Below are 26,814 nucleotides of genomic sequence, written 5' to 3' on the forward strand. Positions count from 1 at the left end.
CTATGTGTTCTTAATAAATTAGCCAAAACAGTAGGTTTTCAAATAAGGAATGCATGAAAGAATGTTTGTAAAGCATAGTTCTTTTCTGATATCACCAGGCATACTCAACTCTTCAAAGTCTGATATTATAACAGATGTAAGGGAACAAATGTTAAACTTATATCTTAGTTTATCAAATATTGTGAAATATTTGTTCAATGAACATTTTATGACATTCCATGCACTCAATAGTGTATAGTAGCTATCGCCTCAATATCTAGCAGGTGGTCAATGACATGTATTACATTTATTTATTAAATAAAAAGTAAAAGAATTGGGTCATGACACTTGTTTGATAATAAATGCAAGAAAAGTAATTGACATTTCAATAAATGACATCCCTAAATGGCATTCCAATAAACTGATTTAAATAGTCAGAATTAATATTGAAAAAAAATCTACATTTGTTCAATAGCATCATGACCTCAGTCTTCTGTTCATAAAAGCTTACTGTTAGATGGTAATATCTCATCCATTCCCAGTATGTCAGTTGTTCTTTTTCCTTTTATGAGATTGATTAAATTTGATATTTCCATGATCTCAGCTATTTCTTGGCTCCATTATTCAATATCATTTCACTATATTAGTCTTGTTTAAATTAAATATCATCTATAAGCTATTATGAACATAGACTATTACTATTAAATATGTAAGGAATCATTCATTTTTCCTGAATGGAGAGAATATAAAGATCATATTTTTGTATGTACACATAAGTATACACACACATATATATATATATGAAATATTCACTTCCTCAGAATTTGTAAATGTTCAGATTTTCTCTACTATGTATTATCTCAGTGCATACATTGCAATTCTGGAAGTAGCTGCATATAAAATTAGACTAATTATGTTATCATGAGATTTTCCTTGACAAACACTTGATAACACAAAATTAGAATGAATAAATAGTTTCACTTATATGCCAACCAGGTGACCAAATAATGTCAATCTTCATGATAACTGTAAGGAATATGAAATTCCATATTTGTTAAATCCAGCACTATGAAGAAAACCTTCGGGAAATGTGAGTTTGTTCTGCCTTCACACCAATGTTTGTTTTCAGATCAGGCTTCCAGGTGAGGAATTACAATGCTTGCTGATAAACCTGCTGTGCATTTGCTAGGACTAGCATTTTGCAAATCCCCAAATACATAACTTCTTGAGAAGGGAGAATATTGTTATATAAAATATTAGGAGAGTTGTAAGTAGAGACAAAAAAAAAAAAAAGCATTACTTTCCTAAAGCAGAACTACCATTTCTTTCTTCTTGATCCTCATGTGACTGATGTTTTGGTTACCCTGGGAGAGGTATACACAGGTCAAGGGCTCTGAAAATGCATAGGATTTTAGGGGGAGATTTTTCTACATTAAATGAAAATATACATATTTAACAGGGCTATCACCAAACACAGGTAATGAAGAAGAGAGCAAAGAGAGTTGTTTAGAAACAAGAAATACTTTCAGAGACACTAGAAAAAAAAATATTCTCGAAAAAAAATAGTTCCAGAAGAGCTTTACTGAACAAAAAGCTAGGTACTTTGCATTTAAAGTATTTTTATGATTTAGATATTTAAAGAAAAACCTCCTTTCAGGCATGTACACAAGCTGTACAACCTGGCTCACAATACCTCCTGTGGCTCTTCTCTTTCCTTATTGCATCAGTCCTTCTACCCCTTCCTCCTTCAGTTCCTCTGTTGCTCTCTGATCTATACCTGCAGCTCTATCAGATCTGTAGCACTGAACTATCTGAGTGTAAAATATTTTCATTACTGATTCAAGAAAAGCTCTCCTTTCTCCATCTTCATCTGGTCCCTCCTTCTATTTTGGCCTACTCTTTTTCTATTTTCTTTTTCTTTTTTTTTTTTTTCTGTTTAAATAGGTAATGTGAAACTGTTACCCCTTATAATATCATATTCCTTTCATTTAAACAACAAAATAAAACATTTGTACTAAAACAATGCACTGGTTCTTACAATAGCCCTAACTAGACATGTTTGCATATGGGCACCCTGGCTGAGGTAACTGAGTGTGTTAGTCCAGGTGGTAACATGTTGTCAATTGGATCAGCCTTTTCAGGCTGAGTAGTAAGTCACTGAAGCTCAGGACGAATGTCTTTGCCTTCCTGATAGCCAATTTGCATGATTTCCTTAGTCCATTTCAATTCAATTTCAAAACATTTAGCTTGGAAAAAAGAGACCAAAACAAATCTGGAATAAAAATCCATATTTCATCTGCTTCTAGTCACCTGTTTCCCATTAACCACTAAAAACTACAATTTTTAAAAAGGTTGCTTGATATTACTTTCCAGATTATCACAAATGTTGACATACTACTATTACATTAATATCCTTTCTCTACAGATACATTCTTGTGTTTAGGACAGAATTGTCATAATCATGAAAAATGTATGATTTAAAGAATTATCATTGGCAGCGAGTACCTGTGGTTTTTTTTTTGTTTGTTTGTTTGTTATTAAAAAACATCTAAATCATGCTTTACCATCCAGTTTTTATTTTTGAAGGTTTTCCAAATTTAACTTCAATTTTCTGATGAAGGGTCTATGTCAGATGTGACTTGGAAGTTGAACCTCATGCCCTTGATGCTGCTTTGCATGCCAGTGTCAGGTTCATTAGCAGCCTCTAAAATGCCATCATTATGTCACTTTCTAATGATTGCCAAAAACAAGCTGTGTGAAATACAAAGCTGTAAATACTCGCATCCACCCTCAGACTCCATGTAGACCTGGACAGGGCTAGCTGACACAACTCGCAGGCATAACCTTCCCCTTACCATTTTGTAATTTATTATTACTTAGCTACATACATGGTCAGATGTGGTCTGATATGAAAAAAAAAATTGACACTATGTTTGAAGAATATATATGTGGAATATCTCTATCAGCATGTATTGCTTAGTGAGCTCATTAAAAGAATTTTGTTTGGGATCACCAAGGTATCTCAGAGGATAAAAGCACTTGCTGCAAAAACAGACAATCTACATTCCATCCTAAGGATCCATGTACTGAAATGCATGAACAAACGCTACACATTTTCTTCTGACCTCCAAATCTGTGCTATGACATGCATATGTGCACCCCCTCTGCACCCAAATCCTTACATACATGCATAAAAATCAGAAAAATTTTGTTTTAAATAACAGCCTGTGTGTAAAATAATGAACAATTAAAAATATTCCATAATATTTTACTCATTAGTTTTTTTTCTTAACTAGAGAATGGTAACGATTAAGACATATTACATCAGTCATACCTACACAGTTACTAACAATTCTAGGCAAAAAATAAAGAAAAGACCCCCCCTCACCTTGTTAAGGTAAGGTAAATGGCATTCATTTTCTGATCTGTAATTCCTGTAAAGGTAACCTTATGATTAAGGAAGTGTATTATCATATATTAATCCAAGAAATATAAGGTACCATTTTAAAATCAGCAATGACATGAGAATGTGAGGGTATCATTTATCACTGTGTAACAAATGAAGTAATGCAACAACTGGAAAACATAAAAATGATGTTTTACACCTCTATAATACATGGAATATGAATTCTTGCTGCTACTTGGATTAATATTAAAATACAATAAATTGAAAATTTTACAGTGAATTTATAGGAATAGCAAATCCACAGACATAAATTGGTGAATTCCTGAGAAGGAAGCTAGAATCTTTCTACAAGTGGGCACAGGGCAACATACAGAAATAACATCATTCCAAATACTGCTATGAAGATGAGTTACACAAGCCAATATGTTTATTAAAAAAATCAATGCATTATCAACAATGGGTGAATTTATTAGCATACAAATTACAGTCCTCCAAAAAAACTTGCTAAAATTAAGGTTATAAATATTTCAAAGGTAAAAAAATACCAACTATGAATTAATTACTAACATAAACAAGAGTTTTTAAAATAGCAACCTGTGAAGATACTGTAAAATATGTGACAAACCTACTGCAATTGTCTTTAGCCGACAAAGTCCATGTAATAGCCAACATACAAACATGTATACATTTAGAAGAGCAAAATACAGGAATGGTCATTCTCTCAAAGTAGGCAGGAAACTTCCAACATTTCACCTCCCTTTTACTTCCCTTCTTACTTTTAATTTCTGCCAGAAATTAAGATGGTGGTAAGATTCTCACATATATTTCAAGTCTGTTTAACCTTAGACATCATCCTAAGTGCTTCAAATAAAATAACAAACCAATATGAATAATCCATTCTCAAAACTGCAAAATATTCATTATTTTATTAGTTATCAGCCAACAATAAGTAGGTGTATCAATAAAATAACAGAACTTCAGACACTTATTACTAATGTTCAAGTTAATAGAAAAGTGTCACTGTAAATTAAAAAAAAATATGTCCCTTTGTCCTGGCCAGTTAAAAATATTCTGTATGAGAAATTAATACTAGAATTGGGAAAACAATTGAAAAAAAAATGAATAATGCTGGGAAGTTTAAGGTAAGAAAATGCAAGCATTATTGTAAGAGAATAAATTATAAGTATTCAAGTGTTCCTTGGATTGGAGATCTGGGGGAGAATTAGGGCATGTTAAGATACAGAATATAAGCTGTCATGAATACAGAAAAATATACTGGTGAGCCAAATATTAGAAATGAGACATGCAGATTTAACATGTTTTCCATGTCAGAAAGTCACATAAAATCAACAAAACTTAAATAAAGCTTTTGGTTCCATAGAGACTCCCTTAATGACAATGACATCATCATATTCTCATAGAACAGAGGAGTTTTGTAAAGTTTATGGTGGGTAGGTAGATGATAGATAGATTGATGGATAGGTAAATGTCCCTTTACATCCTTTTCAGGTATGACAGAGAATGGCCACTTCTTCCTTAAGAAATTAACCTTCCTGATTAAGACACCCAATTATCCTGATAAAACAGTCCAACTTTAATTGCTAGCTTATTTCCCCTCATTCTGCCATATGCTTTATGTTGAGGTAGTTAGCACTTAAATTATTATTATGCTTTTATAGAACTTTTGCTTCAATTTTTTGCTGCATGCTAGTTATAAATAGTTTAAATGTCTTTATCTGAACTAAGATACAGATTCCTATAAGTACAATGAATAATTTCATCAGAAGATAAAGGTATAAGTCTAAAATTCAAGTGAAACAAGAAAAGACCTGGAAAAACAAAAAGAAGAAAAGAAAAGAAAAGGAAAGAAAAAGAAAAGATCCCAAGTAAAACCATGCTATCTAATCTCTCCTCTAAGAAAGGATCCAGATGAAAATAGCATTTATAATATTTTCCTCTCCCATAGGCAAGTTTAAGACGTGTACATGTATATATGTGTGTATATAACAAACTTTTATTCCTGAAATTAGCTGGAACACAGAGGGTATATACACACAGAAGTTGGAAACGATAATAGTTTGGATTCATTCCATGACCTCTTTAATGTTAACTTATTGTTAATGAAAAATTGTATAGCAGGTGTACACTTGAATCTATTCATGATTTTCTACGTCCTTGTACTCACATAGTTTCATCCAAAGCCCAGTTTCTCCATGTCTGAGGTACAGTGGTATTATTCTACAAGGTCTATTTCTAACTTATTGACTAATATTATTTATTCTTTTTTAAGATGATTTTTTCCTATATGTTATTTGCCAGTTTAATGTTATAGGTTTTGCCACAGCTTTGTGCCCAATTTATCTGTTCCAGCAAACAGTTAGTCGGTGCATTTTTTCACAGCAGGAATCACCATCAAAGAACTCAGAGCAAGTCTGTTGCGTAGGTGGCTCCTATATGTGCTTTCGAACATTAAAAAAGAAGAGAAGAAAATATTGCCGAATGAGCCTCCCACAGGTTTTACAATGTTGACCTCCAAACTTGACCCACAGAAAATGAAACATCCATTGCCTTTACTCTAAATGTTTTAGAGCCCTGTGTGACTGAAGAGGGATCTCGGTGAGAATTGCTTTTGCCACAACACTTACACCTGGGAATTGCCTGAGTGTTATTTTGAAATCACTGGAGGATTGAATTGCTCAGGGAATGTTTCCTAAGGATTTGGTTAACAGTCATGTATCAAAAATGGTTAAAAAGTGATTGTAGAAGATTAAAACTAAACTCCTTCTTTATATCCTAGTGGTCTTCAGAAAGTCAGTAAGTCTTCCACTATATATATATATATATATATATATATATATATATATATATATATATTTACTTAATACTTCAGAGGATTTACATTTAAGATATTTTAAGTTGGAAAGTCATATAATTCTCACATCAAAATTCAAAGATGAAACTACCTACAAAATAATCATAATATTTATTTTAAATGTGGGGTAAATTATGGTTACAAGTACCACTACATGAAAATTTTCTGGTCAGCTGATTACACATAAGATACATAAAATGCTATTAAAAATTCAAGAGATCTGAACTGGAAATTTAGCTCAGTATAGAGCTCTTAGCTCATATTCACAGGGCACTGATTTCATTCCTTAGACCTGCAAAACAGGAAAGCAAGTATACAAACAAATAAGCAAAACCATATGCAATCCAAATAGTAGGTGAAAATGCTATTATAAAGCTGTAACTCAACTACACAAAGGCTGGGGAAGGGTAGAGAGCTTGAGGCCAACTTAGACAGTGCTATCTGTCACTACCAATCTGCTTCCTAAGAGAACATTCCAAATGGAAAGTATTATCCTAACAATATACAGTATCTTAAATTAACCAATATGAAGACACACTTAGAATAAGAGAGTTTACAGAAAGAATAAAGGAATATCATAGTCTCAGCAGCTAAGTGTAGGGATGAAGACACCTACATGAATTTAACCCCAAAGACAGGAATGCATTCACTTGTATTTGAGTTACAACCCCATTTATAATAAAGTTTTGCTTTCTGCACATTTTCCTCTCTGCATCTCCTCTTCTTCTTTCTTTAACTACTTTCATTTTTCTTCTTGATTGGATGGGCAAAAAAAGAGACTATCCTCTATTCCCTGAGTCACTTCAATTATAAAATAGAAAGCAAAAGAGAAAACAAGTTTGATTTGGGTAAGAAATAAACTCTCTTATCTTCAGACAGTCATGCAAAGATAAGGTTTATTAATCACATTCACAGAAATAGAAAGATTACTTCAGAATTTATGTTATAATCTCGTGAAAAATTTACTGCAAAGGAAGCCCTTAAGATTTTTAAGGCTATTAACATATGACACAGGGAATAGTGAAAACAGAAGATGCTATAAGCATAGGAGAAGTCAGTAATGCTAGCCACTGAAGCTCTCCTCAGCCACCTCTTTAGGAATTATTAAATAAATCTATGGTAAATAGTAATCATTTGGTCAAATCCATTAAGTGAATAGAGAAGCAAACACTAGACTTTAAACAGTTAAATAAAATGTCAAGGAGAAAAATGGCCATAGAGATTGTACTCAAGGCTTATTCCTAATAGTATGGAGTTTTGAAGGAGCCTTCCAAAGGGCACTTTCTTGAGCTTAAAAGCAAGTATTATTTCTATGACAGCCACATCCACTCTTCCAGTGACATCCTGAGACACAAAAAGGTGACAAATATTCTGGATAGCTGCTCTCTTTCTGCTGACCCTGGTGTAAGGAGTCGAAGTATAAAATGCCAGAAACCTTTACCTCTTATGCCGAGATGCTGCATGTGCTCAGATGAAAAATAAACTCTGATTGCATTATGTCAGTAAACCATTGTTTCTTGTCATCAGAACATACACTCTATACTGATTCTAATATTTAGTTCTGCTGCCAGGACCTGTGATAGCTGAGACTCTCTACTATATGAGATGTTTATGTCACTGTATTAGAATGTCAGGGGCTTGTATAGCACCAGTGAAATAACAGGGCCAAGTAAGAAGCTTTCTAAGTTTTTTTTTGTTTGTTTGTTTGTTTTTTGGTTTTGTTTTTTTTTTTTTTTTTTGCAAAAAAACAAAGAATCAGTAAGAGAGATAGTACACTCATGCATTCCTTTACCCTTTTAAAATTTCAGTTTTTACACAAATAGCATTTAGCAAATTTAAATGACTTGCTCTTAGCCTTTGAGATCCCACTTATGTATGAGCTTGTTTGGTAAATTAATTAATTTTTATTTTGTCATTGAATTATCACATAACTCCTAAATATTAAGATCTAAAATAACATATTTAAATACATTTTAGCTCATGTTTCTAGTTCTGAGCATAATGACTGCAAACTTAGGACCCAGATTTTCTTGTGGTGTTTTTTTTTCCAAGTGCTAAATAGAGTTGAAGACTTAAACATGTACTGACCTGTTTAAGAAAAACTGGCACATCCCAAGTGCCATTAGAAAACTTTCTAATCTCATTTAGTCCTTTTCTTTTTTGATTTTCATTTCAAAGGTCTGATACCAATAAAACACTGTCATTTTAATTTCCATGATTCAAGGTTACTTGGTTTTCAAATCATCTATTTCCTTGTGCTCTATATAAAGTATTAATGAAGTCCCCTTCTATTTTTTTACGAACTATATGTTATATTCACAACATATCCTTAAAAGAGGTAGTTCTCGTTTCAATTTCCACTGGGAGTTAAATTTCAGTGGAAAAAGGAGATCTTGAATGTTAAAACCATATAGGGTTCAGTTATTTATAAAGATACATAATACTAATATGTATCTGATGATTGGCTTTGTGTCTGTGTTGATCTCAAATTGTGATCCTTGTTAGAAGTGTTGCTATTGTTGGGACTTCATTAAAATTGACTGTAGTCAAACACCATAGTCTGTGTGAACTGGGCAAAGTTTCTAAGCAAATTGCAGCTTCCTATCCACAGTAGTGGTCCAGACATCGAATACAATTACAGCATTACCATCAGAACTATTTACCTGAGTCATCCACAACCTGTATTCGGAAGCAAAAGAATAGATTCAACCTGCTATACATAGCAGGTTCCTTCCTTCTTATAGCTCTACCTAGGATCCTGTAACTACACTTTCTAAACACACCCCACAGAGCCAGACAGACTTGTGTTCAAATTTGGTAGAAGGAGGAAAAAGAAAGCATAGATTTACATGGTTAAGGGTTTAGGAAACCAGCGAAGCTGAAGGCCCTGGTACTAGCTAGCATCAGAAAGTCCCCCAGCAGGTATTTTTCTCAGTGAATGGAATCTCCACATGAGGCTGATGATATTTTAAAATGTACTTAGCATTTGGGTTTTGCTGTGGGGGAGGTTAGTTTGTTTTTGCAACTTGGTTAGTTTATGAAAAACTTGAATGTCCTTTCAACAGAGAGGGTCATCTGGTCTCAAGGCACACTGTGAAATATATTGCCCTTTGCATTTTTCTCATGCATTTCCAAAGCAACAGTGACTCCTATAGATACTGGGCATGTTTCTCTCTTCCTCCTGCCTCTTTCAGGTGCTCCTCTGCTAGTAACAACTTTTGCAGCTGTATGTTTCCTGTTACTTATTGTGTTCTATGTGTACTTCTGCCAGCTCCTATAGCCATGCTATCCTAACTTGAGAGCTTTATATTTTATTTTTTTCAGGAAAGGCTATCACTCACAAAATACTAAGTCTCCAATGTCATTGCATTTCTTATATCAGACAAATGAGGTAATACCAGTACTCTATGTTGGGTTCTTTTTGATTTTTAGAAACTCTATTATTTAGAAATTTAGAAACTCTGCTGAAGTCATGTGCCTCATTTAGCCAGAATATATATCTCTTTCCTTCTTTGGAGTTTTAGAATGATTCTACAATTTTAAGCTACTAAATTATTTTCCAGTGTTATTTAGATTGCAAATATAAGGTTAAATCCAAAATGCATGTGCTATTTTAAACATAGTTCTTCTGCCAGCTGACTGCAAGCTTTCTATTAGTTGGTAGTTCAACTTGCCCCAATCTGTGTTGAGGAATGTGATATGGGTTTGAAAATTATGCATTCAAATGTAAGCACTGGGCAGTGGTGGTGGTCTTTTATACCCAGCACTTGGGAGGTAGAGGCAGACAGATCTTTATAAGAATAAGACCAGACTAATGTACAAATCTAGTTCCAGGATAGCCAGGGCTGTTACATAGGGAAACTCTGTCTCACAAAAGCAAAACAAAACAAACAAGCAAACAAACAAAAAACTAAAAAACAAAAAATAAATTTAAAAAAAGTCAATGAGACAGAGGAAATTTCAAAAATTAGAGGCTTAATCAACAAGGATGCTGACAATCTGTGACTGATGTAATCAATAGGAAGTGGCTGGATTCCTTGACATGTGATTCTCAATATTTACTTGTTTTTAGTTGATAGTGGCTGTGATGGTTTGAATAAGAATGCTCAACTTGGCTGCCTGCTCCCATGGTATTTTGTCACTACAATAGAAAATAAATTAAGATATAAGTTGGTACCAGGAAGGTTGCCCATTTCTATGATTAAAAACAAGGCAACAAATAAAAAAAAAAAGAATTTAATTTAGGACTCAATTTCAGAGGGTGCGAGTTGATGACAATCACAGTTTGGACACATGATAGCAAGCAGGCAGGCAGGTTGTTGGAGTAATAAATGAGAGTTTGAATCCTGATCTATAAACAAGAGACAGAACAACAGAGCATGCTCACTGAGAATGCCAGGGATTTCAGAAACCTGAAAGTTTACCTGCAATGCCATATCTTTTCCAATAACACTATACCTTGTAATCCTTTCCAAACAATTCCACCAACTGTGGCCCAAGTATTTAAATATATGAGCCCATGAGGGCCATTGTGATTCAAACTGCCACAGTTATTACAGTATAGAAAAAATATTTTAGCCAGACAAAGTATAGGGAGAGTTCATTAAGGTTGTGGTATAGAAAGGCAACTTGGAAAGAGAAATTCTTACAATGTACTAGGTAACACAGATATCAGAGCCATGCTGGGAAGCACAACAGAAAAGAAAACAAAACAAACTTCATTTCTTCATAATCACTATTACAGAGTGGAATGTTTACCACACTCATTGGTCATGAAGCAGATTTGTCATAAGATCTGCACATTGCAATTTCGTGGTATATTTGTATATTGTGTGAAGATGAATTGCTGTGATTGGTGTAATAAAAATGTGGAATGGGCAATAGATAGGCAGGAAATATGTATTGTACTTCAGGGGAGAGAGAGAAATTTGGGAGGAAAAAGTAGGAGTCACCAACTAGACATAGAGAAAGTAACATGAGCAGTATGGAGATAAGAAGTAATGAGACACACAACAGAATAGATCAAGATAAATGGGGTAATTTAAGTCATAAAAGATAGAGATGAACACACCTAAGTAATAAGCTGAATTTTCATCATTCATTTGGCCCTCAAACCTTGAAAATGAAATGCTTGATACTGTTCTGTACTCTAGTGTGGCCTAAATTTATACCAGAAGATGAAAAACAAAAATGGCCTCTGGAGGGAAATATCCTCTTTATGCAGAAGGAGCAATGTAGATTTGTTAAGTTTTTAAGGTTGCCTGCTTCCAATTATAGTTGTAAGCTAAATGGCTGTGGCACAGTCCTTCAAATATCTGGTACCTCCTACTCTATTCAAAAAAGATTTCAAAATTGATATGGGTTATTTCAGATATGCAGATCAGATTGATCTTACTGTACCATAGATACTGAATTTTATGTACAATATATTAAAGGTATTAGTAAATTACTCTTCAAAACCATACATGCCATCTCTGAATATTCTGAGGAAATGACAAAATACTGTTCTCCCCCCAATATCTCTCTCCAATATATGATTCCACTAGTCTGAACAAAGCTATAAAGTTTTTAAGGAGAAAGATATTTTTTCTTCTTCCAGTCTGTTTTCAATTAACTCAACAATAAGTCTACAATTACACAGATAAATTTACATATTAATGCTGTTATTTCATGATAAAGAAACTTCTGCCTACACTAGATGGGAACAAATAGAGTGAATCACACTTGGACAATGTGCAGAGTGTGAGCGATCTTGGAACACTCAATCCTAAATAGGCTGTCTCCATCAAATCCCTCCTCTAGAGCTGAGGAAGCCCTACTAAAGAGAAAAGGAAAAAAAGTTATCAGTGTCAGAGTGTCTAGAGGACACCAAGTAATCAAAGCTTTCTAAACAGAACAGAACTGGCACACATGAACTCACAGAGACTATGACAGCATCGACAAGGCCTATGTGGGTTTGCATAGCAGGCAGGGCCTCAGCATTGAGAGAAGAAGAGGACACAAGTTCTAATTCCTCACCCAGATAACCACAATGCATGAAAATTACTTTTCTCCAGTGGAATCTCAGTGGGCATATAAACCAGTCTTAAGGGCAGACTCCAGGTGCAGCAGTGGATGACTAACAGGAAACAAATTTAATGGCATTTTTGGAGGTTCATTGTCTCATGATGGTTGTCAAAATTTTACCATTTTTTAAAACGTTGTATCTCTGCATCTACATTATTTTCTTGTGCTCTTTGTTTGGCTCTTTTTCTTGTCTTTAATTTTATAATATTATTTTATTAACATTATTCTAGATCTCTTTTTGTATTCTAATGAGAGACAGGAAGAAAGTGTATATACTTGGGTGGAGATATGGTGAAGATTTAGGAAGACTTGGAGGAAGGATACTCATAATCAGAATATAATCTAAAATATGCCTATTTTTAATAAAAAGAATACACCAGACACACATTACTAAAAGAGGAAAAAGGAAACCAAGAGAGTTAATACAAAATGGAACAACTAAAATGACAATATGCTTGTTTATATGGATGTAAATATGACTATATCTTAGATAAAATGTGGTAACTCTTGTTCTAAGAGAATTACAAGTCCCTAAAATTTTAATGGTTAAAAATCATTATGTTCAGAATAAATGTCTGTTTAAATAAATAGGTTCTCTTAGGTAATTGGTCTACTATTGGTAACATTTATAATGTTATATATAACATTATATATGGAACAAAAATTATATATCTCATCATATTAACTGCTTTTGATAATAAATCTTATCAAAATTAACATTTATTAAAAAGTATTTGGGTTTTACCTAATCTTTAAGTGCGTGTTTCATAAATACTGAAAATACCAGACTAGTGTAAGTATGCTTCAGGATATGCAATAAAGTAACTTGTAGTTCTGTGCCATGTTGATAGAGGACCCTTTCTTTTGAGATCAGTCATGTTCCAGTGCACTATGAGATATCTTGCAAAGGATGATGCAACTCTTTGGCAAGGTATATTCTTCCTGATCAGAAAGGCTATGGAAACTCATAAGTTAGACTGTAGTATTTATTTTAAATAGTCAAGATGAAAAGTTTTCAACATAGACAAAACATTTTGTAAAGAGGTAAAAGATACTTAAGGGCCAGAACCCCAGCTGTCTTTAGCAATAATCATAAAATGTTAGTCTTGGCCACATGTATGGTCTTAAACATCCAACGGTAAAGAATTGCCAGAGGTGTAAAGAATTGTCTTACCTTTATATTGCATCCATAGGAGATGTTTAATTAGTCTTTTCTCAGTAGGGATAGGGATATTCTTGATTCAAGACATTTCCACTTTGACTCAATTTCAACACATCAGTGCCCGCATTGACCTGTAGCCAAGATCCATTTTTTTTTATAATCCATCATTTTTCTAACCTAGAAGATATTTTTTTTCTCTTTAAGATCCATCTTGAAGAGACCTCATTCACACAGTGTTTCTAGACACTTCACAAATATCATAATACCTAACAAGAATCTTCGGTTTATCACTCAGGTGAAGCCTGAAATGCACAAAGAGAGATAGACTGGGGTAGGGGAAAGGAAGCCTGAGAAATCACACATATATGTATGCTCCTGTGAGCATATCAATGCATTCTACTGGGCTGTGATTCTTTGTTCCTAGTTGTTCTGGTCCTCTGCCTAGCTTGTATAATGATGAGCTTTTGTTTGAATTCTTGTCTGCTCCTGATGGAATGAAATAATTCCCTTTATCCAAATGGCTCCAATTCTACTCCTCCCTAAAGGTTATCTTACATTTTCTCCTTTCCCCTCATGTCTCTATGCAAGTGTCAGTCAAACTCATTTTGTTTTTTACTACACTTCAAATATAAGCAGCAATGCACTATTAAAGAACCTTTAGATAGACCCACTTGGGGATACACCAGTTGTCACAATGAATGACTCCACTGAGTCCAATGAAACCATGTAGATCACTCATTTATAGTGTCCTCTTCAGAATGGTGGATACATGATGAGAAAAATGATAAATTGGATAGTTTAGGGAAAGACTTTGAAAGAATTTTTCTTTGGCTAAAATTGTGTTTCACTTTGTCTTGACTGGATATCAAGAATAACAGATAAAAGCCCTGATTCCTGCATTGTCTCCTTGCTGTCTTTTCTTGTACACCATCTGGAAAAATACCACTGCAAAGAAGCTTTAAATGAGGATGTGATTGTAATTGATTAAGACCTTCAAAACCTTATTGGTGGATTAAATGACTTGACCAACTCACTTCCCTTTGTCTTCCTCAGTTTTCTATAAAATGTCCATCTAACAATATTACAGGATCACTTTTGGGTTATCTTGTCCTCTTGTACAAGAGTTCAACCTTCTCATTTTTCTTTAAGTTTTTACCAGAAATATATAACAGTAATTTCCAAAACTCTTCTCTTTGTCACTGACATCCATTCCTGAGACAGGAAATTGGAGCCACCGAATCAGGTGAACGTTGTGTGACTGTTTGCTTCTGGAACTCCCAATCCAGAGTCAAAGCCTACCTGAAGCAGGGAAGACTTTGGGACACCCAGAGAAAGATTGCTTCCCCTGGGTCAAAATGAATTATCTGACAAGTCTTACAAAGTGTAGCAAAGATTCTTCCTTACTTTTCTACAAGGGGCTTGCTACAAAAGTTAAGCTGATAGCATGTATGATATATTAGTGAAATAGCTATGAAATTGTTACCAGATTATAGGTTATTGCTTAGTCTTCTGTCTACTGATTCTGTAATGTGGGAATTCAGTTAGATAAATGTTATAAGATCTATTTTATGAGATTTGGCAGTAACATGCAAAAAAAAAAAAAAAAAAAAAAAAAAAAGTATCCTGAAGCCAGCCAGACCTTACGAAAGCACATAAAATAAAATGATGGATCTTTATTCAAAGAAACTCTGTTGCCTATGGGCAGTGGAAATGAATGAGTAATATCCAAACACCTTCAGATTCATTGATTTGGAAAAAGGCAAATTCTGTGTATTTTTGAACAAACTTTACTTTAGAGAACACGGAGTGAAAAATATGTGGTAAACAATAAAATCAGATGTGAGGAAATAGAGCGAGATGAGAGGAGTTGGGAGGAAAAGGGGAAGTTATTTGTAGAGTTCAAACTGCTGGCAGAAAGATTCCAGAAAAATATTCAACTTAGAGATTTTTAATGTGGTCAGGAGCAATGGCTCAGTAGGTAAAGCTATCCACTCAAGCATGTGAGCTGACTTCAGATCCCTAGAGCTAATGCCAAGCAACAGGCTGTTGCAGTTACACATATCTGTAACATTAACATGTGAGGTACAGAACTAAATAGAGATTTCTTAATAGAGAAATCTTAAATGACTGAAAGACACGTTAAAAAATGTTCAACATCTGTAGCCACCAGGGAAATGCAAATCAAAACAACTCTGAGATACCATCTTACACATACCAGAATGACTTAAATAAATACATAAATAAATAAATAAACAAATGGCAGTATATGTTTGAGAGGATGTTGGTGGTGGGAGTGCAAACGTGTAAAACCAGTTTGAAAATCAGTATGGCAGTTTCTCAGCAGAATGGGAATCAGTCTACCTCAAGATCCAGATTTTCCACTCTTGGACATATACCCAAAGGATACACATTCATACAACAGGGACATATCCTAACAGTTTTGTTTGTAATAGCCAGAACCTGGAAGCAACCTAGATGCCCCACAACTGAAGAATGGATAAAGAAAATGTGGTACATTTACACATTGGAGCATTACTTAGAGGGAAAAAAATGAAATCTAGAAATTAGCAGGCAAATGGATGGAACTGGAAAAAAACATCTTGAGTGAAGAAACACAATCACAGACAGACAAGCATGGTATGTAATCACTCATATATGGGCATTAAAAATAGATCAAAGTACTAACAGCCTACAATCTACACCACCAGAGAAATTAGGAAACAAAGAGAACCCTAAGAGAGAAATATCTGATCCTCCAGAGAAGTGGAAAGGGACAAGAACTCTTGAGAAAATTGAGAGCACAGGATGGGGGAGAGGGAAGGGAGGCAGGGTAACAAGAAGAGGAGGAGGGGGGAGATCATGAAGGATCAGGAAGACTGAATTGAGGAAGGAATAGAGGAGTGCAATAAAAGAAGTACCTTAATAAATGAAGCCATTGTAGGTTAAAAGTGAAATTTTGCACTAGGGAAATGTTGAGAGATCCACAAAGAAGACCCCAACTAAGAGTCTAGGACGTAGAGGAAAGGCTGCCTTAAATGTCCTTCCCCTATAACGAGATTGATGACTACTTTAATTGTCTTCCTAGACCCTTCATCCAGTAGCAAATGGAAGTAGAAGCAAGGCATCCACACCTAAGCAATGAGCCATAATCCTGGAATTCAGTTGTAGAGAGTAGGAGCGATGAGCACATGGGTCAAGATCATACTGGAGAAACTACAGAACAGCTGAATCAATCAATTGGGAGCACACAGACCCTGGTCGTAAAACTGAGAAACCAACATTGGACAAAACCAGGCCTTCTTAATGTGGGTGCCAGTTAGTAGTCCTGGTCAGATTATGGGACCTCTGACAGTGGAACCAATATTTGTCCCTAGTGAACAAATGTACTTCAAGAGTCTATTCCCCATAAAGGGATTCTCTCTCAGCCCAGATACACAGAGGAGGGCCTAGGCCCTTCTCCAAATGATGTGACAGACTTTCATGATCCCTCGAAGAGAGGACTCACTATCCTTGGGGACTGGGTAGGTGGTAGGATAGGATGGGAGCTCAGGGGGGCATGGAAGGATGTTTAGGAAAGGGAATAAGATTGATATGTAAAATAAAATTGTTTCTAAATTAAATGAATTTAAAAAGGAAGTAACCAAAGAATAGAAATATTAATGAACTACTTTCATTTCAACACTGTAACAATTTTTGTTTGACAGGCTTCATTAAAAAGTGATCTATTTAGTTAGAAATATTGTATCTTGCAGAAAGATAAACTAATAATCTTTAATATCACCATTGTGTAGACAGAACCCCAGTAGTCATTGTAGAAAATCGTTTATACCATACATTTGAATGAGATTTTGATCACCACATCAGACAAAGAAATTGGGTGTTGATGATAGCCATTCTTAAATATATGTCTGTATTATAATTATAGAAAAGCCTCAGATGTGTCTGGAAACATCTCATTGTTTTTGTATTTATATAAAATATTTATGTTTATAATGAATTAATCTTGAGGAAACAATTAAAGTGCTTATGTGCTCAAAAATATTTAATTGGCAAATATAATATTTCTAATAGTAGATTACTATAAGAAAACTTATAATAATAAAAATTAATAGTTTCTACTTTTAAATTAGAAGTAAATATCTATTTTTCAGAATAGAGATGGTCTTTAGAATGCAAATGTATGGTGTGAGCTGAGAGAGACACAAGGATTCCAAGGGGTATTGACCACCTGATTAGTATGTGATGTAGTATTAACTATAGAAAGCAGGGAACTGATAAATGACTCTTGTCAAGAAATGAAGTATAGAAGGAATGACATGATCATGGAGAGTCTGCTTGCTAAATTGTGAAATTCACTCTTTCTTCATTATTCAATTTCTAAAGTAAACATACTCAAATCCATCTCAGTGAATCATTTTCTTCTTCATGTAAAACTATTTTTTTTAAAGAAACTTAGGATTGATTTAAGAAATGCCCTTTCTACCTCACATATACTTAATGAAGCCAGCACACTGCAGTAGTAATAGTCCCTCACAATTAGAAGGGTCTTGTCCTTTCATTAGTACTGAAGACCATTAAAAGGTAATTGGAAGGTTCAGTATGACTTCCTTTTTGATTGCTTCACTCCAATTAATAGTAATTTGCATTAGTTATTTGGAATATTACTTTTATTAACCCTACTTGTGTTAAATTCTCAAACAGAGAATAACTATGTAGACAAGTATTAAAGTTTATTAGGCTACAATATGTTTGGCTATAGGAAAGCATTTTACATTGTACATTTTAAAGTAAAGGATAATTGTCGTACAATTCACAGACTAAGTAACAAGGAATGTCCATGGGTAAGGGAGCATGAATGTATCTCCCTAGGAAGAGGAAATGGGATAGATTTTGCAGGTGAACTGGGCATGAGCACAGGAGCATATCAAAGGGGCAGAGCGGAGAGAGAGAGTACTGCAAGAGACAACTAGAGTGCAGGAAACATTTGGGGGGCTATTGCAGAGTAAACTCCCTGGAATTTATGACAGTGGTCCTAGAAAAGACACTGGGAAATGGGGGATATGAGTCCTGAACCAGACATCTTTTACATCAAGACTCTCTACAGTGGAACTGGGAAATCAACCGAGCTACAAAACCTTCAACATACAAATTGTCCTGCCTGCAAGATGTGCTTGGGTTATATTAGCATAAAACTTATGAGTATGGCCAACTAACGACTTGTCCAACTTGAGGCTCAAAGCATAAGAAGGAGCTCATACCTGACACTTCTGGATAACCAGGAACCAGAGGCTGGACAGCCCAGAGTCCCAGAATAAAAGCAAACATCACTGGAAAATGGTCAATGACATGATGCTTAATGATATTCTGCTATCGTCATAAATTGGTGCCTAGTTCACTTGTCATTATGAGTTTATCTAGTAAGTGACTGAAGTCTAAAGAGAGACCCAGAGTCAAACACTAGGTGGATCCAGAGGAGGCACACAGAAAGGGGAAGGGTTATAGAAGACAAAATGAATAAGGATACCATGAGAATATGGCCCAAAGAATCAATTAGACAAGACCCATAGGGCTCACAGCAACTGAAGCAACAATCATGGTTCCTGTGTAGGTCTGAGCTAGGCCCTCTGCATATACATTACCATTGTGTAGCATTCTGTTTTTGTGAGAGTCTTAACATTAGGAGTGGGGTGGGTGTGACTCTTTTGCCTGCTCTTGGACTCTTTTTATCCTCTTACTAGGGTGCCTTGTCCAGCCTTGATATGAGGGTTTGTGTCTAATCTTATTACAATTTGTTATGCCATGTTTGGTTGATATTCCTGGGAGGCCAGCTCTCTATTTATTTTTTAGAAGGGAAAATGAGGAGTGGCATATCTGTGAGTGATAGGAGGTTGTGGGGTGGGAGCTGGGAGGAGTGGAGTTGTGTTGTCATTTTAATTAGATGTTATAGAGCTTTTAAATAAATATTTTAAAATATTCACAGGGAAGAATAACTCAGTTTGATTTTGTGTAAAAGACAATTTTGACTACTCTACTGGATCTGTCTTGTATAACATCTCATCTTTTGAAGCCAACCTTATACTTTGTAAAGCTCTTGCAACCATTTGCATATTTTCTGACCCCATCATGTTATGAGGAAAGTTCTCTATAGGTTTTTAGAAGATCCATACATGATTGTTTGAAGTTGTCTCTAGAGATAACCCTTGAAATATATTCTGATATTAAAATAATATTCTTGGATCTTTCAACATTTTCAGTCACATATTTTAATTTCTTGAGAAAAATTCCAAACTTTAGCACATTCTCAATCATCTCTCTATCGATCTATCTGTATTCTGGCTATTTATCTTGTAAATCTGTAATTTCACAAGAGGGTCTGTGTTTTAAAATCATTGTGAATGGTAGCTTGTTTTGTAAAATGTTGCTTGGACATATGTTCTTTTCTCTGTACATTCTATCAGTTTTAATAAATACTGTGAGATGCTCACACAAGCACCAAATGGAAAAGTATAAAATTGCCTTCAAGGCTTGTGAAATTGTAAAAATTGTCTAGGATTTAATAAGGGTAAATAACAATGGAGATACTTCTTATTCCTGACAAACATCTGTGTTCTTTAAGTAAATGTTATTTCCATTTACAGTAAACAGGTAACTAGGTTTGGGTTATCTCTACATAACCCCTTTATTAAGGGCTATGTGTGAAGAAAGTTGGTGGAAAAATGCAGAAATTTGAGGCAGTGTTCTCAGTGGAATACTGACTCTTTAGTTTCTTCATATCTATGGATGATTAATGTTATTTTGCTTGCCTTTTTGGATAACATTTTGGAGAAAGACAAAAATAAAACCAGAATGAGATATAAAGACATCTGTGAAGAGTGAGTACATCTGCTCTTCCTGCTTCAGTCAGGATGGTAAAGAAGTACTTCATGATGTTCACACAGTGCCCAAGGGAAACCAGACCTGACAACTAGCCATCAGTTTTGAAAATGATACAGTAACTGTACCAAGGAACAAACCAGACTACTAACCATGGTAAAAGTCTTCACTTGTTTGGTGCAGCTAGGACTTTCTATCCTTTTTGTAGAGGAACTCATGTCAGAAACACAACTATCTCTATCAAGAATGACAGAGCAATAGACTATGACATGGAAAGCATACATATTTTAAGATTTACTTATTGTTCCCTAACATTCAAGGGTCTATAGAGATGTAGATTCTTTCTTTTAGTCTTTGTAAACCATTTTCTGCCATCTATTATGGTACAGTTCATTTTGCTGGTTAGTCAGTGGCCATGCTTTTGTAACTCATTCTTCCCTGGTGCATGTTCTGTGATGTTTTTCCAGAAGGAAGTCTAAGAATATCTTTGAGAAACAGATCTTTTCTGAGTTATGATTATCTCTAAATTGTCACATACTTTTTATACATTGTCAACCTTTGGACATTCATCTTACAAACAGTGAGATGCATTTTTATGTTCTTTAACATAAAGACCAGGCTTCATGACTAATCATAGATTGTCCACATGTCTTGCTTGGAATGTCCTCAAATTCTTAGGATGTAGTCAAGGAAAACCACATACTCATTTTATTTCAATTTAAAAACTCCTGCTTCACATTTAAAAATCATAATTTTCTAGTCAACTGACAAATATATTGATGTGAGGCAACAATTTTTATTGGAAAGTTTTGTTAAATGGTATATAGTATAAGAATGGAAAAATACAGCTTAACTCTCCACTGACCACAAGAAGCTAAAAGTTTAAACCTTACATTCCAGACCCTGCCCCCAGCCAGTAAATAGGCAAAAGGTCACATTCTTTGTGGTTTAAGGCAGGACCTGCGAAAAGATGGACCTCTGGGGATGTAGGAATCTGATTGGTCTATGGGACTCCGGTTTGGATGGTTTAAATTAATTGTTCCACACCGCGTGGGCTCTGGATGCTATAAGATGATTGGTTTATGATGTGTGGGCTTTGTTGTAACCCTATAAAAACTGCCTTAATTCTGCCCTCGTGGTCCTTGGTCTCTAACCCTGTGTGGTACATGACTGCAGACTCCAGTGCACTTGGAATATAAAATTCCTCATGTTTTTACATCAAGACAGCTTCACGTGAGTGATTTGGGGGCAGGGGAAGCCTTTCCTGAGTTGGGGCGTGAGGGTTCATGCTCCACACTCTGAGGGTCTTTCATTAGATGAAAATAATTATAAAGTAGAAATAACTTCTTAGATATTTTGATAAAAGTGCAAGGATATAATTTAATGCTAAGAACACAGCAATGACCAATATGCATTTAGTTTCTAATAGAAGATTTTTGAGTATCACTGATCAAGATCATCTCTTGGTTACTGTTAGTAGAACACCTTCTGTTGTATGTTGTAAATGAATAGTTATTGTATAACTGCTGAGATGCTGACATATAAATGTGAGTTTATGTTTAATGGAAAATGAAATTATGTCTTTGGCTTCTATAAGTTTTTAATTTGAAGAATAAGCTTTTAATTTGAAGAATACTTGCTTCATAAATATGTATGCACATATGAACATGCACATGCTTCTGCGGATGATCCCTTACTACTTAATAGTATCATGAAAGAATCATCAAAGAAAACATACATGAGCAGGTTATATAAATGTTTTAAAGGGTAGACTTGGTGACTTGGCTTCAATCATTTTGAATGTCTTATGTGGTTTCCCTGAGTATCAAAATCAAAAACATCTTCTATTTAAGTGTCTATGCTGCACAATTACATATTGCATGTTTTATAATGGAACTAGGCCTCCTGTAACCCCACTTCCCGGAGGATTCCCCACCTAACATGGATATAGCATATCCTTGCAAGCTTCCAACCCCTGTCAGGCCTCATGAAGATTAACTGGTAAAGGATGAGGCACATGCTTTGGGTCCATCATGGTACTAAATGGTGGATGAACCCCTCATTTTTAGTGAGGGTGTAGGATCTATAAGATACTGTGAACCAATCAAGAGTAATTTCTTCACATATATAAACAATGTTATGAAATACTCCATTGTAATAAGTTTTAATCTGACAAGATAAAGTTAAAACAATCAAGATATTTAATTTGCTATGTGCCTGAATATGTATGTTTTCTTTCCTTATAGTATTCACATCACCCATTTTTTTTTATTTCCTTTGTAACCTTTTGTTATTAAGATAGCCTCCTTTTGAAATTGTGTTTGCAAATTGCATTTTGTTGCATGAAATGTAATAAAAAGAGATAGTAATTTTAGTCCCAAGAATAACAACAGTTATTTCAGATTAAAGAACTCATTATCAGGAATTGCTGTGTTTCTTACTCTATTCAATCTAGCTTTTTCAAATGATCACAAAAGTTTCATTTAATAAAATATTGATGAAAAGGCCATCAATTGAGACTTAAAATTTCCATTCATAGAAGAAGTTAATGAGACAGTAAAGTATTCAGAAATTACTGTGAAATCACCCATCCACTACTTCTATTGAATTGATTATTTTAATGGAATGTTGCTTAATACTTTTTATTACTGGACTTTCAGAAATAAACACAAATTTTTTAAGAAGACATATAATGGCAAGAGCACACCTAACAATACTTTGTGCAAAATGGGTTGCTGTAAAGGGAAGATATCCATGACATAGTTTTATTTATTTGAAAATAAGTAGAAATTTGGTGGGGGTGTTCGATAAACATTTTTAAATTTTAATTACGGTAACTTGAGTATATTTAGCTGTCAATTGGATGTGGGTAAATATGTGCATGTGTTTGTGTGTTTTGTTTGTCCGTTTTGCCTTTCCACTATGGGTTAAACACTACACGAGTTAGTGTTGACTGTCACCTTGCTTTAAAGAAAAAGGCCTTTGTAATACATGTGAGGGACTGCTTCATTTGCATTAATTGTTGTGGGAAAACCAATATTAATGGTACTATAATTATTTCCTACAAATGTAAAATTGGACTGTATAAAAGTGGAAAAGCAATCCAGACATAAGTAGCCACTGCTTTCTTATTGTTGCAGATGTGATGTGACCAGCTGTTTCAATATCCACTGCCTTGACTTCCCCTCCATGTTAGACTGCACATGGATCTACAAAATAAATTTTATTTTCCTTAATCAAAGTACTTTGTCATAGCAACAGGAAAAGAACTGAGAAACTGTACACTTATCCTTATTCTATATATCATAATTCTGCAATGCCAGAAGGATAAAATCGTAAGTTTGATGATACACAGATTTTGTACATATTCTTTCCAATTAAAGTCCATTCATTTTTGGTTATTTGTCTCATGATAACATTAAGATAAATTATGGATCATTGAATAATTAAATCATATTTGCAAAACCTCACATGAGAGTATAATCTGTTATAAGTAATAACTGACATATAATTTTGTTTGATTAAAAATAAAACTTTTGTTTTCTTTTGTTCCGGTGTGCATCATGCTTGAGTATGTTTTAACTTTGCTAAAAATAACATTAATAAAAACTTCAGTTTTAATCGTTTTATTTATAATTGTTATAACTAAGTCTTTAAAATTATTTCATTATCAAAGTCTACAATAACTGGATTTGGTCTACCAATAACCTTCTAACCTAACTTATGTCTTAAAAGTTAAAGCTAACTTTCAAAAGTCAGAAGTTCAGTAAAATGAAGTAGAATTATGGGAATTTTCAGAGGTATATCTGTGAGTTGGTATCAACACACTAATTTTGATTGAGCGTATGATACTGAGTCAAGCTTCAGAATGGAGAATGTATAGCAAGGAAATCCGTATGAAAGGCATCCCATTTCATACAAATTTCTCTTGAAATACACATTGCTGTTGAAGAGGATCTAAACTCTGATCCCAACACCCAAACCTGGTGCTTTATCTCCAGCTCCAAGAGAAGTTGTCACTTCTGCCCTCTGCATTCACCTGCGTGCACGACATACCCTGACATACATATAATTCAAAATAGTAACAAAAATAAATCTTTTTTGAAAAAATAAAAACAGTGATAAGGCTGGTGTTGCTACAAAGACCAGTGCTGAAATTTCCTTTATTTAACTCCTGATATATGTAGAATAACAATGAGAAATCAAAGGAAAAACTGGAAGAACTGCACAGATGCTGAAAGCAGATGGAAAACTTTATTTGAAAGCAGGTTAATACCACTACAGTCGGTGATTAAGATGTCTTAGTATCTAATCAGACAACTGCATCTGGTCCATTGCAATTCAGAAGCATTTTTTTAAAACTACAATATAATTTAATAATAAAATTTAAATTAGCCAAGGTAGACAGTGAGGAGAAATTCAAAAGACCCCATCAGAGTTTTTCCCCACATTTTATAACAAGAAAAGGGGCAATAAAATTTGACTTTTAATAATTAGATTCTGTATATTGTAAACTTTATGGTGGATAAAAGCTTAGTCAAATACACTGAAAGTGCAATAAGAAAATGATTACATGAATAATAAAATATACCTGAACTCCTTCCAAATTATATATGGACAAAGTAATGACAAAGTATACCTCAGGAATAATTAGAAGAAGTATATAACATTAAAGTGTTTTGAATTTGTTTACTTCGATAAGAAATATAAGGCATTATGAGTTAGTGGCTCATTAATTTTCAACATTAAGAAAATAATCATATAAGAATATTTTACTTCATAAAATTAAAAAGCGATGACATTAAATAATATTTTATACTCCACTTATAAATGACAATGTCCAACAAATTTATCTATTATAGTCTTGTAATAGGTTCAAAGTGTATGTCCAAAGATTTAAGTTTCATAAGAAAGCCTTGTTCTCAAGACATCGACCACTGTCACATTCAGGATGTGCTAAATTGTTATAATCTTGCAAATTCACCATCCTCTTCCAATTCCTTTATTCCTTTATTTATTTATTCATTAATTTATTAATTTACTCATTTATTATGTATACAATGTTCTGCCTGGATGTACACCTGCAGGCCAGAAGAGAGCATAGATCCCATTATAGATTACAGATGGTAGAGAGCCACCATGTGGTTACTGGGAATTGAACTCAGATTCTTAACCTCTTTATCCATGACTTCTAAATTTCTTTAGTATCCATCTGTTTCATGTCTCTGATGCACAACACAAATATAGTCCCCATGAATATCAAAGATTCATTAATGCCTCATTGTGTATTACATCCCTTTTCTGTCACTTATCAAGCAATCATTGATAGTGTTTGCTTAAATGCATATTACTACTGAGAAATTTCTACTATCCTTTGAACTTAAAACTTTACTTATAAAATCTTGTTTCAAAATATAATCTACAACCTGGCTTTTACCAAGCTTTCAATGGATGTCTTAAAACTGGTTTAGTTAATGATCAAATCAGCTCCACATCCTTCTCAGATAATGAGACAAAAATATATTTCAACTCACTATTTACTTGTAGAAAACAAAGTCGTGCATTGGCAATCAGTACATATTTTCAAATGTGTGTTTCCAACATATATTCCTGTGTCTAATTTAGTCTCAATTGCCTTGACTCATTTGTAGAGAAACACTATAAACTGCCCATCCTGCCATTATTCACATACTTATTATTTTTACAATGTAGTGATCTCTGCTACCACCGTGACCAGCAGAGTTGCAATGCACAGGAAGCAAAAAGGTAGTTGGGTTCAAACCTAAGTAGCCAGTGGTGGTTCAAACTTGGGAGATTGAAAACAAGTAATTTATGTATTGATATATTATTTATGATTTTTAAAGCTTTCCTGAAGATCAAAAAAGCAAAGTAATGGGCCACTAGCTCTGGCCATTACCTTAGGCATAAACGGCAGATTCTGATGACTCTCTTTAGCAAGGCTGGAGAATCTTGAGCCTTCACTGTCTTCTTATCCTGCTTAATACTGAGCCTTCCTATCTTCAATGTGACAAGGGAATCAATGTCCCCTACTGTATACTGAAGACCCTGTTTCTATCTTTTGTACCCTTTTAGTTCTGGGATTAAAAGCATGTGATCAGTTAATCTTTATATAGATTAAATTTCATATATCCCAGGGTAGCTTTGAACTGAGAGAGTTCTCTCTGCCTTTTAATTCTGAGTCCTGGGATTAAAGGTGTGTACCACCACTTCCTAGTTCCTGGCTGCTGAGATTAAATGTATGTGCTTCATTTTTGTAGCTGTGGCTGACTTTGATTTCTGGATCCTCTGCAAGTTTTAATAAATCATAAACAATGTATCACTACAGTTTATTTTTAGATATATATTAAGCACAATACAATTTTGTGAAAATGTTCATGGTTATAATTAACTCAATCTTTTGTGCACAATTAAGCTTAATTCACAACTATACTAGAA

This window comes from Phodopus roborovskii, unplaced genomic scaffold (assembly GCF_943737965.1).
Source record: "Phodopus roborovskii unplaced genomic scaffold, PHOROB, whole genome shotgun sequence".
Taxonomy (NCBI): Eukaryota; Metazoa; Chordata; class Mammalia; order Rodentia; family Cricetidae; genus Phodopus; species Phodopus roborovskii.